Genomic DNA, 14,363 nt, shown 5'->3' with positions numbered 1-14,363 from the left:
TTGGGAAGTCAATGTCACCAAAGAAGTGTGTTTTTGGTTGCCAGGGCAAGACAACCCTGCACAGATTCCCAAAGAACCCGGCGTTAAGGCCCCCGTGGATGGAGTTTGTTTTCCTGAGCATAAACAGAGTTGTGATAGACTGTTGTTCCCTGCATTTCGACGATGATTGTTTTATAAACAAAGCCCAGATCGTCTAATGCTTAGGATCGAGCAGTCACAATAATAAAGGTTCGCGGTCGTGCGTTGGAACGGTGAGTAAAACTGTTGAACAAATGTCTCTGTGTGTTGTTAGCTCGGCGCGTTAGCACAGCTTTAGCTTCGCCCACACGGCCCGCCCCCAGCCGCTCGTTTTTTTCCGGAAAGACTCGGTACAGCCAATCTTTCAATTAAAAATATAATAAAACAAAAGACTTTTTGGAGATATGAAGGATGCAATATTACTCTATAGGTACGCAAGAATAACAGGAGATTGAGTGAAAACGTCTCGGTTACGGATGTAACCCTCGTTCCCTGAGTAGGGAACGGAGACGTTACGTCGGATGACGACGATTGGGGTTTCGCTTAGAAAGCCTCTCACCTTCGAGTATATAAAACGAGCCAATGGCAATGAAATGCCATGGGTCTGCGGAATTTGCATAGCGTATCTCCGCCCACCGCAGGGGGTATATTAGGAAGTACGCTGCAATATGCAGATATGTCTTCGCTGAGGAGCCGAGACTGAACTCAGGCGTTTTTCAGCGATACAGCGGAAGTGGCAGGAAGACGTAACGTCTCCGTTCCCTACTCAGGGAACGAGGGTTACATCCGTAACCGAGACGTTCCCTTTCGTGGTCACTCCGAGTTACGTCGGATGACGACGATTGGGGTTCCAGTCTAATCACGCCACCTCGGCTGTCATCCAGTGCCCTGCGTAAGTCTGAGCTCCCTGTTGTGAGAATAGCACGAACGAAGTAGTCCTACTTAACTCTTCGGAGTCTTGGGCTATTTTGGCCGTTTTTGAGTACTTTTTATTATTTTTATTTTGCGACATAAACAAATGTTTACCATACCAATGTTTGGTATTGTTTTTTTTCAGCACAACATCACCTATATGAACAGACAATTATTTTTTCACTTTTATGTTCTGTATCAACATACTGGAGCCAAAATCACACAAAAAACACAAAATCCGAATAGAAAAATTATAGTTTTTTTACTACAAAAAACACAAATATGCTCAATGAAGCATTTTAAAAGGTTTAAAATGTAAACACAAGTTGTAAATGTCAACATATACAGGTAAAATTCAGATATAATCAAGCTATATACAAAAAAATATGATTTACAAAAAAAAAGCGAGTGTAGCCATAGGCTTTTTTTTTCTCTTTTTAGCTTTGCCACTTTTTAAAAGTTTATGCACACAATTATACAGAGAGCTATATTTAAGGCCTTGCATTCCCAGAGTATGAGGGTTCCCAATTAGTGCAAATACAACATAAAAAAATTTACAATTGAGATAAAATCTAACTATATACAGCAAAAAGCAGGTGTGGCAATAGGCGTTTTTTTCTTTTCTTTTTTGCTTAAAAATTCTACAAAACACTTCATGTACAATTACACAGACAGCTACATTACAGGGCTTTCCTTCCTTGAGTAAGAGGGGTTCCTAAAAAGTGCAAATATACTATACAAAAGGTAAAATGAACACAAAATCAAACTATATATACAACTATTTACAACGAATATCAGGTGAGTATTTATTTATTTATCTGTGCCACTCCTCAAAACAGTTTCTGTCAACAATGAGACCAAAGACATTCGCTTTATTTTCCTTACACAAAAAACTACCTAAACTATCTACACTACTCCTAAACTACTCTCAAAATCTATTCAAACTTTTCCAAAAACTAGCAATAATATCTCTCTCTCTCTCTTTCTATATATATGTCTCTCTGTCTACTCCGTCAATCTCCCGATTCCCGCGGGCGCCTTTCAATTTCACTTCTTTGCTCAGTTGGCTCCTCCTCCACTCCCTAAAATGTGCAGCCTGAAGAGCAGAGTCAGCAGATTCACACATTTTTCTCCGTTTTGTTTTATGACAAAAACCGACGAAGTTATGAGAATAAATGCAACGCCTGTCGCATCCCATCTTGCGTTCCTTTACGAACGCGTCAATATTTTAAAAAAAAAATTATATAAAGTTTAAATTATCATATCTCCGTTTTTACTTGGTCTATCAACACAAAACAAAAAGTAATATAGAGTTTCAAGCCAGCACTTTCGACAGAAGTGGACAGCAGCGCTCAACGTGACTTTGTTTTTATGCTTCGACGTCTTAAACTGGTCATGTGATTTGATCACGCCGGCGTGATCGGCGACTCGGAAGAGTTAACACAGGAATACCAAGGTACACTGGGAAGCATATCTCAGGAGAAATATGCAATTATGCCCAACCATTAAGGGACTTACAGTGGAATACACATGTGGGGGTCGCCCAAAGGGGGGACCATGCACATGGAGGCACCTAGTCAAGCGCAAGAGCTGTGTTATGGCAGATTGGCATAACTCAGGCGTTGACGTAACCAGTGCTGGAGGAACTCAGAGCTTATCAGACTCACTTGAGAAGATGATCGCACGTATCCCGTCCGTGGAGAGGAATGGCGAGCAAGCGAAGACACCTGAGCAGAATCTAGTACCGGCTGGTTGAAGCGAGTACATGAGAAGAAACTGGCTCTACTCGGAGATTATAGAATCTCGCAAATGTGTTGGGTGTCGCCCAGCCTGCAGCTCTACAAATGTCTGTTAGCGAGGTGCTATGCGCTAGAGCCCAAGAGGAAGCCACACTACGAGTGGAGTGGGCTTTCACACCAAGGGGGCATTGACGACCTTGCTGCTAGTATGCCAAAGCAATGGTATCCACTATCCAGTGAGATAACCTTTGCTTTGAGAGAGCCTTTCCCTTCAGCTTCCCACCATAACAGACAAAGAGCTGGTCTGAGGTCCTGAAACACTGCGTTCTGTCTACGTAAGCACGAAGGGCGCGTACTGGACAGAGCAGTGCCAAGGCTGGGTCTGCCTCCTCCAAGGGCAGCGCTCGCAGGTTCACTACCTGGTCTCGAAAGGGTGTGGTAGGAACCTTGGGCACGTATCCAAGCCGGGGTCTCAGGATCACGTGAGAGTTAGCCGGCCCGAATTCCAGGCACGCTTCGTACCCGAAAATGCCTGCAGGTCCCCTACCCTCTTGATGGAGGCCAATGCAACCAGGAGCGCTGTCTACATAGACAGGAACTTAAGCTCCGCTGACTGTAAAGGCTCAAATGGAGCACTCTGCAGGGCAGTTAGAACCACTGAGAGGTCCCAAAAAGGTACGAGGGGAGGACGAGGAGGATTTAGTCTCCTCGCTCCCCTCAGGAACCTGACGATCAGGTCGTGCTTCCCCAAAGACTTACCATCAACTGCTTCGTGATGTGCGGCAATGGCGGCAACATACACTTTCAGGGTGGAGGGAGACAGCCTTTGCTCCAACCTTTCTTGCAGGAAGGAAAGCACGACACTGATCGGGCATTTCGTGGGTTCTTCGTTTAGAAGAACACCAGTTGACGAAGAGGTTCCACTTCAACGCATAGGCATGTCTCGTGGACGGTGCTCTAGCGGAAGTGATGGTAGCCACCACCGCAGGTGGTAGGGTACTCAAACCTGCCTCGTCCCGTCCAGGAGCCACACGTGGAGGTTCCAAAGATTGGGACGAGGGTGCCAAAGGGTGCCCCGTCCCTGAGAAAGGAGGTCCTTCCTCAGAGGAATTGGCCAGGGAGGTGCTGTCACGAGGAGTACTAGTTCGGAGAACCAGGTCCGGTTGTGCCAATACGGGGCAACCAAAATGACCTGCTCCTCGTCCTCCCTGATCTTGCGCAAGGTCTGCGCAAGAAGGCTCACTGGGGGAAACGCATACTTGCGTAGGCCCCGCGGCCAGCTGTGCGCCAGTGCATCCGTGCCGAGCGTGCCCTCGGTCAGGGAATAAAACAGGTCGCAATGGGACGAGTCGTGGGAGGCAAACAGGTCTACCTGTGTGTCGCCGAACTGATCCCAAATCAGCTGGACCGACTGGGGATGGAGCCGCCATTCTCCAGCGAGAGGCCGAACTCGAGACAGCTCGTCGGCCGCCTGGTTCAGGTGTCCCGGGATATAAATGGCTCGAAGCGACCTCAGATGCTTCTGACTCCATATGAGGAGGTGGCGAGCGAGTTGCGACACACGGCGGAAGCGTAGACCACCTTGATGGTTGATGTACGCTACTGTCGCGGTATTGTCTGATCGGACTAGTACGTGCTGACCCCTGAGCAGCGCACGGAAGCGGTGCAGGGCGAGACGCACAGCCAGCAACTCGAGGCAATTGACATGCCAATGGCGCTGGGGTCCTATCCAGGAGCCCACGGCAGCATGACCATTGCACATGGCGCCCCAGCACGTGGTGGAAGCATCTGTTGATACAACAACATGCCGGGAAACTCGTTCTAAGGGCCTTCCGGCCCGTAGAAACTTGAGGTTCGTCCACGGGGTGAAGGTCTGACGGCAGGCTGGAGTCACTGGGACTCGAAGCGTGCCGTGTTGCCATGCCGTGTTGCCATCCCGTGTTGAGAAAGCTGAAGCGGTCTCATATGAAGCAATCCCAGCGGCGTTACTGCGGCTGCGGATGCCATATGCCCCAGGAGCCTCTGAAATAGTTTCAGTGGAACCGCACTCTTGCCCTCAAATTGGCGAAGACAAGTCAGCAGTGACTGCGCGCGCTCGCTCGTAAGCTGCGCGCACATGGCGACCGAGTCGATCTCCATACCGAGAAAAGAGATCCTCTGCACGGGGCAGAGTTTGCTCTTCTCCCAGTTGACCCGAAGGCCCAGACGAGCTAGGTGCCGGAGCACTAGGTCCCTGTGTTCGCAAACCTGGTCTCGAGAGTGAGCTAGGATTAGCCAGTCGTCGAGATAGTTCAGGATGCGAACCCCGTGTTCCCGGAGGGGAACAAGGGCTGCCTCGACGACCTTCGTAAAGACGCGAGGAGACAGGGCTAGCGCGAAAGGGAGAACCGCGTACTGGTATGCCTGCCCCTCGAAAGCAAACTGTAGAAACGGTCTGTGTCGAGGTAAAATGGAGACATGGAAGTAGGCGTCCTTCAGGTCGATCGCTGCAAACCAATCCTGCGGCCGTACACACTGGAGGATGTGTTTGGCCGTTAGCATCTTGAACGGCAGCCTGTGAAGGGAGTGGTTCAAGACGCGCAGGTCGAGGATTGGCCGTAACCCACCGGACTTCTTGGGTACAATGAAGTAAGGGCTGTAGAAGCCGGACTTCATCTCGGCTGGAGGGACAATCTCGATCACACCCTTCTGGCGACCTCCGCTATCATGACAGGGGCATTGCCCCCGACCATAGTGAAGCGGACTACCCAGAAGCGGGGAGGAGATATCGCGAACTGAATCGCGTAGCCGAATCTAATGGTTCTCGCGACCCAGCGGGACAGTCTGGGAAGCTCTAGCCAGGCCTCCAGAAAGTGCACCAGCGGGGTCATACGAACCACAGACGTACCGTCGGTGGGGCAGCGAGGCGGAATGACCGGCACCGGCGAGGGTGGCATAGCGGCCCTGTGCGGGGGCACGGTCATAAACCGCGTCCTGCCAGAGGAGGCCAGGGGAGGGCGCGCGTCCCACGGGGGCGTGCTCTGGCAGGGGTCTGGCGACAGAGGGGGAATGAGAGGAGCGTGGCCCGTGGGCGGCGCATGCTGTCATCCACTGCCTCTTAAAGCTCAGAGAAAGAGCATCAGTTCTTTTAGAACAAGATTCTCCCCCAGCCCTCCACTGGGGGAAGGAGTGGTCCTGCTCCCAACTCCCAGAAGAACTGAGCCCTAACTCCAAGCTGCCCATCTCAGGAGTGCTGCTTAGCCAGGTGTTAGCTGGCTAAGGGGCAGAGACAGGCGGTGCCAGCCTCCAGCAACCTCCTCGTGCTCGGACCGGTGAAGGCTCGAGGGAAGGAGCCGCATGGAGGTGGCGTCGGCGGGAAGCGGACTAAGCAGACCACACCAACGGATGACCGTCAGTGCAGAGCCTCAGTCCGCTTCTGGAGTGATCGAAGACTGTTGGGCGCAGTCCTCAACCACACCGCCGACCAGCCTGCCCGCCTCAAGGGTGCTGCTTAGGCTGACGTGGCAGTCTAAGGGGCGGAGACGGGCAGCGCCACCCTCCTGCGACTTCCTCCTACTCAGAGCTGGTGAAGGCCCGAGGGGAGCAGCCGCATGGAGGGGGCCTTGGCGGGAAGAAGACTAAGGAGACCGCACGGATGGATGACCATCGGTACAGAACCTGAGTCTGCTTCAGGTGGCTGAAGCCACGCCGCCAAAGAGCTCAGCCTGGGACATGGGGAGCTGAGAAAATTAATTCTCAGACCCTACCACATCAACCTGGCTAAGCCCATGTCTGGACCACATAGTGGACATCACCTGACCCAGGATCACGCAGGTACCGATGTCGCCCGTGAGCGAGGTCAGTAGTGTGCGTGGCGGAACAACCAGGCCGGGCATGGGAGGCATAGCGTCCCAGCATAGGGGCGTGGTTAAAATTTTCCGCGTTCTGCCAGGGTTGGCCAGGGAAGGACTAGCGTTCCAGTGCGGCCGGTTCGACAGAACTCCCGGGACAGCACTGCATCGAAGGCGCAGGCGACACACAGTACTGCATGACCGTGCCACGATAGTGACAGGGAACATACAGACCATGATCGCCGTGCGATCGAAAGCAGCGATGGCGGAGGACACCCGCGAGCCGCGAAAGTCACGTGGAGTCTCGCGCAGCGCAGGCGTCCTGATGCACGTCCGGGAGAAGCTTACAGCGCTCGGGGGGAGGGCGGGGCCACTCCAGCCGATGCTTTCAGCTGCCCGGGAAAGCATGGCTGACAGCTCTGGATCGGTCCCGGCAACGATGGCACTCCCCTTTCTTTTTTTTCTTTTTTTTTTTGTGGGAGGCAACGCAGTCGAAACTTCATTTCCAGCTGAATCAAGCCCGCCTTGTGATGCTGTGAGTGCATGGTCTGCGATGTGGAGGGGGGTGTGGCCCGAGGAATTGACTCGTCGGTTGTTGTGCCACACCAAACCCTCAGATCACCCTGGCCACCAGCCAAAGTATCCCTTCTCGAGGAAGAGATAAATTGGGGTGTGGCAGAGGGGACTCTACTCACATGGAGATCATTGAGTCTTGATCTATAAACATCGCGATGGTCATGTTCCCGCAATGAAAACATGACTCATCAACGAGCGCTGCCAAGCGTGATTAAGCCCAACACGCACAGTGCGCACACACATCCAGAAAATACACGGGCGAACCGTCTTGAAAAAGACGTGCCGCGTGGAGCTCTTTTAGAGAGTGGAAAAGCTCAGCAGAGTGCTGAAGCGCCCAGGGAGAAACACACTCACTGTCGGCAGATTACTGCACAAATCAGCAGCAGGAAATGCGATCTCGCTGGAAAGCGCCGTCACACAAACACACTGAAGAGCCGCTCGTCTCGAAGAGATTTGAGATGACACTCAAAAGGCTTGTGGAGTGAAGTACTGAACTTGGCTCCGAAGCGAAAACATATCAGCATATTGCAGCGTACTTCCTTATATACCCCCGGAGATACGCTATGCAAATTCCGCAGACCCATGGCATTTCATTGCCATTGGCTCGTTTTATATACTCGAAGGTGAGAGGCTTTCTAAGCGAAACCCCAATCGTCGTCATCCGACGTAACTCGGAGTGACCATGAAAGGGAATGAGCATTTCACCCCCCCTTTAACATGTGGATTTATATTTATATATATGCCTGTGGATGCATTTACACCAGTAAAGAAACTTAACATAAAAAAAGGAAAATAAAATAAAAATATACAACAGTCCAACCTCAAAATAAATTAAATCACAATTAATAATAATATTTAAAATCTTTCAAACAGCTTCACCTCGGTGAATCAGAATACAGATCTATTGGTTTAATTTAATAACACAAAGGACAAAAATGTCAAACACTTTTCATCACAGATACTGTATATGAAGCACTTCTCATCACAGATACTGTATATCAAACACTTCACATCACAGATACTGTATATGAAGCACTTCTCATCACAGATACTGTATATCAAACACTTCTCATCACAGATACTGTATATGAAGCACTTCTCATCACAGATACTGTATATCAAACACTTCACATCACAGATACTGTATATGAAGCACTTCTCATCACAGATACTGTAGCGAATACGACTTTGGGTAAATTTGAATTAGCTCAAGAATATAGGGAATTGTGGAAATATTAATAAGTATTAATAATTCATAAGTCGCATGTACCTTTATTTTATCAATTATAGAGATTAACTGGTTCTGTAACTGATCTAATCGTTATTCGTCCAGCGAATAAAGGTGAGATTATCACAGTTAAGAAGGGTTATCTCTTTACAAACTCCAAGAAAGTTTGATCTCCTGGCCACGGACATCAAATCTTCTGAGTTTATTAATTAAAACTACTGAATGTAGTCTAATATCGAGCTTGTAGCTGGATCTTTTGTTTCATTGACTTTAGAATGGTGGGTTTTCAAACACAGAGACAGTGAAAAGTATAAATGGATTTTAATAAATGTGACTAAAAATTATATGAGCTACGAATAGAAACGTACGTAAAAATGCAAACAATAAACACAAACAAACATTTAAACAATAATAACATACGTGATAAGAATAAAATGAAATGAAAGAAAGAAAGAAAGAAAGCTAGTAATTGTTACATACAGAAACCTAAAAGCCGGACCCCAGAAAAGCAGCTATTATCAGATAAATATACTTGCAAGTCTGTTCTCTGTTTGGTTGATGCTGAAAGCGCGGACGAGGTCCTGTTTCGACTGCGTCTTCCGGTGTCGCGGGAAGCTTGAAAAGGCTCACTGAAATGTAACGTTACCGAGAAAGTTCGTCTTCATCTTCCGTGAAGGAAGAGGCAAATATAACTTAGTTGCAAAGGAACGGCTGCTACGACTCGAACATGTGTTTGTCCGAGGCCTTCCGGGATGTTCCTCGGGGAAGCGTCGCGCCGGTAGAAGAGGAGGAAGGATGAGAGCGAGGTGAGAGAGAGAGAGGTGAGAGAGCCCGCTGTGTTTTGAAGGAGCTCAAGTCACGCCCCCTTGCGTGCGTGACCCAATCGCCTGGGAGGACGTATTGTGGTCATGTCCTTTCATTTGGAAAGGTACACGCCTCTTCTAACTAATGCTGGCGGAATAAACTTCGTTCATAAACATTTATAAAACTGGTATTAATCAAATAATGCATCCTCTAATATTCTGTGCTAAATATTCAACACCGTTGTGTTCTTCTGAACAAAACAATACCGCGAATGACAATTCTGTTAGTCAACAACACAAAGAAACAGGATTTCTCGTGATTACATGCATATTAAACTGATTACATATCAATAAAGCTTATAGATATCGTATTTCGGGTATAAGTATCATAAGCACAGCAAGAAATACATTTTAAACATTTTAAAAAGGTAATTTTGACCACAAGTGGTCGGGCATGATAAGGAGTCTGTGTTTTGTGTGTGTGTATGCAGAGTCGTGCACACGTGGAACCGCGTGGCGAACTTTGTCCTTCGTTTTCAGTGTGAATATCTTCTTGAGTTGATGAGATTAACTCAGGGGACCTGACCGAGCATCTGCTAACACTGTTGTTTTGTTTTGAGGGGTTAATCAGTACCTTTTGTTTGTTGATTAGATTTGATTGATCAACACAAAGGCAGACCTGATCATCTGCTTTCCGTTACAGTCCCCCCTTGATGAGTTGATAGGGCGTGTATGGGCCTAGTTGACTCATCACGGTAACAATGGTCAGATGGCAGGTGGTTGCTAGGCTGATGACTCAGCTCAAATGAGGTTGAGGGGGGTCGATAGTGTGGGATCCCCCCTTTTCGGGGTTCCATAGGAAACCGCCGGACACGGCGTTGTGAGCTTGGCTGTGGATGTTCACATTTCGTTGAGGTAATGTGCTCTTTCGACGTTGCTGGGTTTAAGTCGAATGTACACTTTCGGAGTGTGAGTCCTGCTTTGGTAATCAGGACTCAGGGCTGCTCTCTCTCCATGCGATGCCGGATGCCGGATCTGGTGATGTCCGATTGTGGCTGCTTTCTAGCGAACCACCACAGCATCGTGGGTTTGGTGCTGCGGTGTTCAGCACATGATGTGTTCTCGGCACGCCTGACCCCCCTTTGTGCGCTGTGGCCTTACAAGCTGTGGCGCTGTGATGGCACAGGTGCACAATGCGTACAGAAGTCCTGTGAACGCAGCTTGTGCGTGGTGGCAGACAGTTGTCTGAGGCACTGGCTGCCAGTGAGCTCAGATGGCTTGCGAGGGTGGTGGAGGGGTAAGTGGCGGCATAGAAAAAGTCTGTTCTTCAGAGGCCCGCATGACCTTTTAACACAGCGGAGGTAGCGTAAGCAGCTCTGAGGCGTGCAGTGTAGTTGGTAAAGTTTGTTTTTGCTGTGTAGTCACTGCAATCGTGAGGGTGGTTGGTCTGTGTGTGGCGCAGACATTGGTCTGGTTACTCAACTGCAGTTCAGTCCAGGACCTTGAGGCAGCAGGTGTCAGTGTTCGTTTTCTGTGTCTGTGTCAGACGTGGCTGCACTGTCTTCATCTGTTGTGTAAGAAGACTCTGGCTCACCAGTGTTCTGGGGAGAGTGGTTCCAGGTTCGACGGTCTGGGCTTGGAGTTCTGGACGGCTTTGTGTGTGTGCCAGGTCCTCCAGGGCCTCTGTGGCCTGGAGCTGTAGTGCGGCTGTCTTTTGCTGCAGGTCGGCGTTGGTCCTTTCGCTGGCCCGGGCCTTGATGACGAGGTTGAGTGCGAGTTCTCCAAAGATTTTAGCCAGCTGCTCATGGTCGTACTTCTGGGTTGGATCGTAGGTCTCAAACTGGTCCAGGTACTGTGGGTCAGCGGCGTCCTGGGGCAGAACCATTGCTGTCATTTCTCGCAGCCATGTTTCGAGAGTGCGCCAGCGGACTGGGTGACTGGATGAGCTCGACATCTTTGCTTACTGTGGTGAGAGAAGCACAGCACACACAAAAAGAGACAAAATGCAAGTTGGTTTTAGGGTCAAATGAGCTATACTCATACGGGCTATGCCGTTTATGAGAATTTCGGGGCTAACTGATGCCGACAGTTAGCGGAGCCAATTTCGTGGGTATGGATAAAGCCCACAATAGAGATTTTGACAGGCGGTAACCTGGGGGTCGTCTAATGACGCCGGCTTTGATCGTTACTCTATTCACTTTCCTGGGGTCTCTCTTAGGTTCTGTCTGTAAGTGAAATGAGAGAAACAAATCACAACAGAAATGGAGAAAAATTTAAATAAAAACAAAGTTGAAGGTAGGGAAGATCAAAGGGAAACACAACACAAGGAAGTGAATTGGTCTGTAATGAAATGTCACAAGCAATAACACGGGGAGTGTTATAAAAATAAAAATAAAGAGGCCTAAGCCTATAAACACTGACTGAGTTCTGCCAATAGATACACAATAAGGGATTAAGGTGTTAGACTTAATGTAAATTAAGGCTTTCTGGTGTCATCAAATTGAGTAAATATGTATGCAGGAGTCCGAGGCAAAGGTTTTACTAAAATAGTGATACAACAAAAGGGAAATTATGACAACTGATGGTGATTTATCAGAATAACCTACCCCCTCCCTTTGGAGAAAAGAGGGAAGAGGAAAAAAAGAGAAAATTATCAATGAAAGAAAATGTGAATAACAACACAGGCTTGAGACGCAGGCAGAGGGATAGGCCCCGGCAGTGGGTTTGTGCCACTAGGGTGAGGGCCGTATGTCTTCTCAGTGGTCTTCCCTGGCTGATTAGACACAATTTTGAATTAAAATTCAAACTAGTTTGAATTGGAATTCAACTAAGCATGCAAGGGGAGGTTCAAAATAATAAAAATAAGGAAGGAAAGAAAATTAGAATGATGACAGTGATGTATCAATACTAAAATTAATTAAACTGAAATTCAGAATGACTTCCTATAATCCTTACAATAACACTGAAGTTATTAGTATTGATTATAAAAATAATCAAACGAAAAGGGTAGCAATGAGACACTTCAATTGCAGACTGGGGGTTAAACAGATATTGATAAGTCGACCCAAGATGGCCACACGGTGGCGTGCTTCTTCCTAGGAGGACCTATCAATGAACTGAGTGAATCAAATCTAAGTTTTTAATTTGAAAAGTTTTCTTTTTTTCCGAACTTAACTTAAAGTGTGACAGTCAAAAACAGAAAAAGGAATTGTCTAACTCCAAATAATATCAGCATAAGCTAAGCTTGAATGCAGTTAAGTATTTGAGAGAGAAAATGAATGCAGAGAGAAAAAGAAATTGAAAGCAGGTATTATCTTATAAAGCCACGAGATGGCGTAGTTGCGCTCGCGCAGGCTGACGTCAGTGGGAGGCGACACTCACGCAGGATGACGTCGGTGAGGGCACGTGATTTGAGAACTGCCACACACTAGAGGCTGCCCTCTAGTGTCGGTGACGTGATTCAGCAATTTAGACAGCAGATTTTTTTATCTGTGGAAATCACGAGTATTTCGCGCTCTGTTGCATGTGGAAAATTACACGAGTTTCATAACATGTGACTAACAGGAATTACACATCTATTTAATTACACATTATATATGAAACGGTTTAAATAAAACAGGCATTAAAACTTCCGTTTTTAATTAATCGAGCTGTGAGTAAACAGGCATTAGACTTCGGTTTACTTACACATTATACATGAAACGGTTTGAATAAACAGGGATTATCTTCTGTTTATTTCAGCTGTGAACAGGAATTTTTCTTCTTCTGTTTACTTACAGCTATGAACAGGTATTATCTTCTGTTCATTACAGGAACAGGGATTATTCTTCTGTTTTACTTAATTAGAGCTATGAGCACGACAGGAATTAGACATCTGTGAATTTAAGCCGTGAGCACACATGCATCAAACAGCTATGAGCAGGAATTATCATCTACTCATCTCCCATAAGCATTAATCAAAATAGCCCTTTTATGATTTTATGCGTAGGTTTTTCAAAATTGGTTCGCGACGCCAATGTCTAACCAGGAGTTTATCGTTAACGTTTTGTATAAGGCCTATTACGACTGAAAACTGAAGCACTGTTCAGATCAGGTTTACGTCCTCGTCCTAAAAGAGATCCTTCGTCTTCATTTAGTCGGTTTAAATCATATTACATGTACTAACTGTAAAGAGTTTTGCTTCGTCTTTACAGAGACACAATGTAATGTCATGAACTGCAGTTTTAGCTCTTAACAGTGATTAAAAATGCTTAGACTTTACCTCACAATTCAAAACGCGCGTGTAACGTTACAAATATTAATACCAATAATACACATTCACTGAAACTGAATTTTGCCCACCAAATAAAGTTTGAAACTGCCCGCATTCTCCACCAAAATGTAGCGAATACGACTTTGGGTAAATTTGAATTAGCTCAAGAATATAGGGAATTGTGGAAATATTAATAAGTATTAATAATTCATAAGTCGCATGTACCTTTATTTTATCAATTATAGAGATTAACTGGTTCTGTAACTGATCTAATCGTTATTCGTCCAGCGAATAAAGGTGAGATTATCACAGTTAAGAAGGGTTATCTCTTTACAAACTCCAAGAAAGTTTGATCTCCTGGCCACGGACATCAAATCTTCTGAGTTTATTAATTAAAACTACTGAATGTAGTCTAATATCGAGCTTGTAGCTGGATCTTTTGTTTCATTGACTTTAGAATGGTGGGTTTTCAAACACAGAGACAGTGAAAAGTATAAATGGATTTTAATAAATGTGACTAAAAATTATATGAGCTACGAATAGAAACGTACGTAAAAATGCAAACAATAAACACAAACAAACATTTAAACAATAATAACATACGTGATAAGAATAAAATGAAATGAAAGAAAGAAAGAAAGAAAGCTAGTAATTGTTACATACAGAAACCTAAAAGCCGGACCCCAGAAAAGCAGCTATTATCAGATAAATATACTTGCAAGTCTGTTCTCTGTTTGGTTGATGCTGAAAGCGCGGACGAGGTCCTGTTTCGACTGCGTCTTCCGGTGTCGCGGGAAGCTTGAAAAGGCTCACTGAAATGTAACGTTACCGAGAAAGTTCGTCTTCATCTTCCGTGAAGGAAGAGGCAAATATAACTTAGTTGCAAAGGAACGGCTGCTACGACTCGAACATGTGTTTGTCCGAGGCCTTCCGGGATGTTCCTCGGGGAAGCGTCGCGCCGGTAGAAGAGGAGGAAGGATGAGAGCGAGGTGAGAGAGAGAGAGG

The sequence above is a fragment of the Scardinius erythrophthalmus genome (assembly GCF_964197995.2).
Source record: "Scardinius erythrophthalmus genome assembly, chromosome: 1".
Lineage (NCBI taxonomy): Eukaryota > Metazoa > Chordata > Actinopteri > Cypriniformes > Leuciscidae > Scardinius > Scardinius erythrophthalmus.
The sequence above is the reverse complement of the archived record's forward strand: the minus strand, read 5'-3'. Positions refer to the sequence as shown.